General features: G+C 40.5%; 1 long non-coding RNA gene across 1 annotated transcript; it reads left to right on the plus strand.

The window, feature by feature from the left end:
* The first annotated feature begins 1,055 nt into the window (after nucleotides 1–1,055).
* LOC118502219 lies at nucleotides 1,056–5,687 on the plus strand. The gene is made up of 2 exons (XR_004904920.1): nucleotides 1,056–1,376; nucleotides 1,955–5,687. It is a non-coding gene; the product is annotated as an uncharacterized LOC118502219 (long non-coding RNA).
* Nucleotides 5,688–6,060: the final 373 nt, after the last annotated feature.

The following is a 6,060-nucleotide window of genomic DNA, read 5'->3' on the forward strand; positions in this document are numbered from 1 at the left end:
TGGGGACACAGCCATGGACACTAGGCCTCAGAGATGTCACAGGAAATGTTTTAATTTAGTGGGAAATAATTAAAGCATAATAAGGCATAAAGCAACACAATACATAACTGAATACCCACCACCCAGTGTAAAAAAATAAAATGTCACATTTTTTTTTCCTTTCCCCTCAGAAGAAGCCACTTAAATTTGCCTTTCTAGACTCTGGCACTGCACAGGGATGGGCCTGCGAACCCTTTGGTGCCCTCTCTAGACGGGACACCACGGGGGGCTCTGTGGAGGGGATACAAAAGGGGACGAGAAAGTGGGTAATGACTGAAAGAGGCGAGGAATAGTGGCGGAGGAGAGACCTCTGGGGCTCACACTGTAAAGGGAGAGACCTGCGCCCAAATGCCTCCCAACCCGAGCAGGGCTGGGGGGCATTTCCGACTGGAGAAGGTGGGGCGGCCCTCTGGGCAAGAGGGAACAATATGGACTCTGGAGTGTGCGAGCCGAGTTTTGATTCTTGGTCTCTGCCATTCCCAGCGAAACATCAGGCCAGCTCCCGACCATCTCTGAGCCTCATCTATAGAAGATGGGTAGGGAGGTTGAAGTTACACCACGTGCAGTATCCGCTACAGTCTAGGAACCCCTAAGTGTGAGCTCCATCCCAGGGATGCCGGCGGAGACTTGCGGGGACCCTTACGACTTGCCAACAGCTCGCCCAACTCCCAACCATTGTTCTTCTGAGATCGTTTGCTGTGATGCGTGAGAAGAAAAGGAAGACAGGCAGTCAGGAAGCTTCATTCCTAAGGGATCTGGATAGAGATCAGGTCTCCTCCTGAGTCCACGTCATGCAGACTCCACTTAGATACAAAGGGGTGGCATTGGGTTCCTGGGGAGAAATTGAGCCTCTTCAGTTCTGCCTGGTCTCAATGAGCAGTTTCTCGGTTACCCGCTGCCAGGCTCTATGATTGGTTGGCTGTGGGATGTTGGGGGACGAGGGGGGAGGAGAGAAGTAAGCTGTTGATGGAGCTGCAGCATCCCTTACTCTCCCCCTTGGAAGGGGGAGGGGGAAAACGAGGGCTGAGCAGCGGAGAGAGGAGGGAGGGAGCCATTTCTCTCCGCTGGCTGCAACCTCCGTGCTCACAGCTCGCATTTCCCTGGAATCCAGAGGCCTCCCGGCCAAAGGACTCCATCATGCTGGATATCTTCATCCTGATGTTCTTTGCCATCATCGGCCTGGTCATCCTCTCCTACATTATCTATCTGCTGTAGTGGCCTGCAGCTGCGGCGGAGCCCGCAGCACAGCTCAGCGGCGAAGGATGAAGCTGACTAGTCGGCCGAGCCTCCTGCTTGCTGACTCACCGGTGGATTTTTGCTTCTGGTCATTATTTCGGGTATTGATTCAAAAACAAAATGAAAAGAGATCTTGTTTTCTCTATTTTTTTCTCAGATGCGCTGATGTAACATTTCTCAGACCACTCAGAAAAGAATAAGAACTGCCAACGTTTTCCTTGCGACCATAATTTAAAATGATTTTTTAAGTGAAAAAATGAAACCCATACTGCGAAGCCTTCTTAAATAGGATGGGCAGGGAGTGGTGTGCATGATGGGAGGGGCTATAATTTCGTAGCTTTTTTCCTTCAAGTTGCTCTAACTCCGAAGTAGTCCGTTCTCTGCCCATAAGTAAAGAGAAAGACCTCTTACATGCCCACCCGAGTGGTTTGCAATTACGCTTACCGAATTGCATTAATTAGTGACTCATTCTCACTTGAGGATGAGATAGGAAATGAAATTTACTTGGGACCGGGTTCTGGGGGGAGATTTCCGTTCTTTCCCAACCGTGGGCTTTGACCGAAAGGAGAGAGGAACCCCCAGTTCTTTTCTTGGTCCCCAGAGCCTGAGACCAGTGGTCGGAACGGAGCCCTTTGCTGCCATTCCCATCTGAGCCTTGTCGTTTCTGGGTCTCCCACAGCTCCCGCTCGCCCGGCCGACAGGATGCCTGTATGAACAGCAGCAGACCCGCCGCCCAGCAGACCTCCTCCAGAGCCTCCCGGATACGGTTAGCCCCTGTCAAGCAAGGGGCTATTCCGGCTCAGAGGCTGAGGCACGAGGCTGGGACCTCAGGAACTCATGGGCACGGCTGGCAGGTGCTGCGTCCGTTCGAGCTGTAAGTGGAGGGTGCGGAGAAAGAACACAGAGAACTGAAATGTAGACTCGTTACAATTATCATGAAGAACTTCTCAAAATTCATTTTGATAGCCTTTCCTTAAGTCGTTCCTTTCCCTCGGAGGCGTTTTTTTTTTTTTAAGTCCAAGAGCACATTGCCTCTCTCGCGGTGGCCACTTTATCGCTCTGTCTTTATGGCCTGCACGCGTACTACGGGGTTATGTGTTTTCCTTGTCTTTGTCTCTAGCCCAAAGCAACTTGTCATCTGAATTTTTAAGATTTATTTTTCCTTCTCCCTGCCACTTGTGCTCCGGCTTCCCATTTAAAGAGAGAAACAGTTATATAGTCCTCATTCTCTGTGCCTGCTGAGTTATAAATTATTGAAACAAGATGGCTATACCTATCTTGTTATTTGGGGAAAAAATCTGTTACCCAAAAAATAAATGCTTTTCAAATTGTTGAATGTTCCTTTTATGGAAAAAAATAATAATTTCAACATATTTTCTGTCCAATAAAGGTTGAAGAAACCTTATATACTAAGGTTGAAGAAACATATATTTGGGAGTCCAGAGGAGACTTGGGCCCCAAACCTGTGGTATCTCTCCCTTTGAAAAATCCATCATAATTGTTGTACATTTGATTTTCTAGCTTAAAAATAAACAAGAAAGATGAACTTAATAGTTTTTATTCATAACATGGTGTTCAATTCCCATGTTTAAAAAAGAAATAAAATTAAGACAGTGTAATATAATGTCACAAAATGAAAACCCTGCATTTTAGAATTCTGGCCAATGAAAGACACTGTTCTAGAAGCTTTGTCTTGGCAACAAATTGCATGACCTTCAATAAGTCATTGACCCTTTCGGGGTTTCATTTTATTCTGACAAATGAGAGGGACGGACTAGAAAATTGTTAATATCTTTTTCCATTTTAAAATTCTACAATTCTAAGATGTGTTATCTTTGGAAACAACATCTTTGAGAAGAGAAATCCCATGGAGAAGCAACTCTTAAGAGTTACCTGTAGTCCACTTTTCTGCTCTCCCCAAATGATATTTTATGATGAAAACTCAACTGCACAATTCTTTTTTTTGGCACATTGTGAGGAGAAAACGACTGTTTACCCCAAACATGTATCAGTGATACTTTGTCTAAGCTGTTAAGGGAATGTGAATAAGTACAGTGCTACATGGTGGTATGCAATAAAAAGAGGTAATCTGACAGATACACTAATTCAAAAAGCATGGCTGTAAGCATCAATACAGTCGGGGGTATCTTCAGTTATCTGTGAGGCCTTGACAGGACATTTCCCAGTAAAACGTTCCTCTGACTCTTTGGCATAGCTTTGTGTTTCAAACTAAAATTTCCTTCTTCGAGTCAAGACAGCGGCTCTAGGTCCTTACCTAGGTAATTAGGGCAAGTGGCAGTACTTTGAACGGGTCCAAGCAACAGAGTAAATTATTGTGGTTTAGGTCTTCATGGTATAGTTTCTAACTAAGCTTGCTCTGAAGTCTGTTATGAGGTCAAAGCTCTTCGGTCTGTATCCACACAAAGTTGAAACAGCTAATCAATTCAGCCGATTTCAGTTATACACCGGTGATATGTCCCACTGGCACTGGGCACAATATAAGAACAGAAAGGTTACCTATATTTTTAGTTACTTGTGAAATAATTATATTTTGGAAGAAATTTTATGACTTTGTGCCTATGTCCATGCTATGATATGCCACTTTGTAACTGTTTTACAGTGTTCATCATTTTGGTAATAGTTTTTAAAATCTCACGTTTAAACTATTGTTTTTTTTAAAGATTTTATTCATTTATCTTTAGAAAGAAGGGAAGGAAGGGAGAAAGAGAGGGAGAGAAACATCAGTGTGTGGTTGCCTCTTGCGTGCCCCACACTGGGGACCTGGCCCTCAACCCTGGCATGTGCCCTGACTGGGAATCGAACCAGTGACCCTTTGGTTCACAGGCCGACATTCAATCCACTGGGCCACATGCCCTAGTGGCATCTTAAAACATAGTAAAACACTGGGAAAAGTTACTTCTCTAATATGAGGTTTTGTATACAGTTTTCAAGTCTGTGTTATAGGGCAATGGTGTCCTGTGAAATGGGGATTGTACTTGGCCTACATCGATGTAGTAAAAACATCTCTAAATAGTTGTAGATTACTTACAAAAAGATAATGTGGCATAATACTATGAATCACTTCACTAATACGTGCTTTCCTGATTAAAAACAAGGGACTTGTATGGAAAAGTGACGTATTTTATTTCAGGAGAAAGGGGATATATTTTGGGAAACAGTTAAATATTGGAAAGATAAATGTCACTAATTAGAATCACCTAAGATTCATTGCTCCAGGTGCATGGAATCAGATCCAAACTTCTGAGTCTGAATCCTGGCATGACATAATTTATTAAGTTCCAGAAAATTTGTCTGCTGTTAAAAAGCTTAAAATGAGCATTATTCAAACTTCCGAATCCCTTAGATTGATACTTTAGATCCCTTAAAATGATACTCTTGGAAAAGAATATCATTTTAAATTACTCAAAAATAATGGGAATTTCTCTTAACAAACTACAAAAGTACAGTTGAAGTGGAAAACTAAATTACATACTTTGCCTTTATCCACCTCCAAATGTTTGCTAAGCCTAGCATGGCCTGTTCTAAGTTAGTTTTACTCCCATCTATTATAAACAAAATCAAACAAAAAGTCACCGACACAACTTTCATTGTAAACTCAAATATATACTAAGGAAGATACATTTAGAAATAGTTAACAACTTCTTTGTTCTTAGAAAAATACTGTAAGATCTTGTAGTCATGGGAAATAGCAGGTAATATACAATACCTAATTATGTATTTGTTTTTTGACACTGGTGTGAAACTATAATTGTAGCATATCTATTTTAGCAGCAATTGAAATATTAATCAGTTAGGAATTTGGTCTTTGAATTTGGTAGAATAGTATGAAATACTGTTCTACTTACAGATGATTACACAATTTGTGAGTCATTGCAAGTAAATGAAATTATTTGATTAATCCATATACTATATTGTTAATCATAAATATGCATATATAAGTATATAGCTAATTGCAACATTATTTTATATTAATACATTTTATATGTTGATCATTGTTAAAGCTATAATTAACAGCTTAAATAAAAATAAGTTCCTCTGCAAGAAATAATTTAAAGGAATTACACATTCAGTGACTTGCATAATGACAAACTCTGGACAAGTTAGACATGTTTCTAATTTTAATTTTATTTTATTAATATAAATAAATAACAACTTAAATAAAGTTAGAAAATATTAAATATTTAAGTATCAAAGATATTTTACCATAAACACAATACTTTAAAAAATAACAATATATGTTTCTCAATTTTGTGCACCTTGAAGAAAGCAGTGATCTTAGAAATGCCTCCAAGTAGTTTTTCTTCATTTAAAAGGCTTTCAAGGTTTACACTAAGCTTTCTAAAAGTATAGTTACTTGAGGAATTTTCTGCAGTTATATTTGCTTTCTTGATGAAAAAAAAATCTTAGTTCTTTGGCACTTTTTCTCAACCTAGAGAAGACTTTCCAATACAACCATCTTTGAGGTCATCTCTCTTACTTTAGTAATGTCTCAATAAACCAAGGAGCCTAGATCCATAGCCTGATTCTTACAGGTTTCACAGCTACCTCCTACGACACTTGGTAAAGAGGTTACAACTGCTAGTAAGGTATCCAATAACAAGAGGCCTTTGTAGTGGCTTTGTGTTTTTACCCTTCACAATATTTATTGACATAAAAATCTGTAGTCATGTAATTCAGTGCTATTCACTTAAAGAGATAAACTCAGGTCATAACCCCACAAAGAGGTTAATGTTTGTTTTTTATTGACGTGAGGTGGTTCCTCCA

The sequence above is a fragment of the Phyllostomus discolor genome, chromosome 8, assembly GCF_004126475.2.
Source record: "Phyllostomus discolor isolate MPI-MPIP mPhyDis1 chromosome 8, mPhyDis1.pri.v3, whole genome shotgun sequence".
Lineage (NCBI taxonomy): Eukaryota > Metazoa > Chordata > Mammalia > Chiroptera > Phyllostomidae > Phyllostomus > Phyllostomus discolor.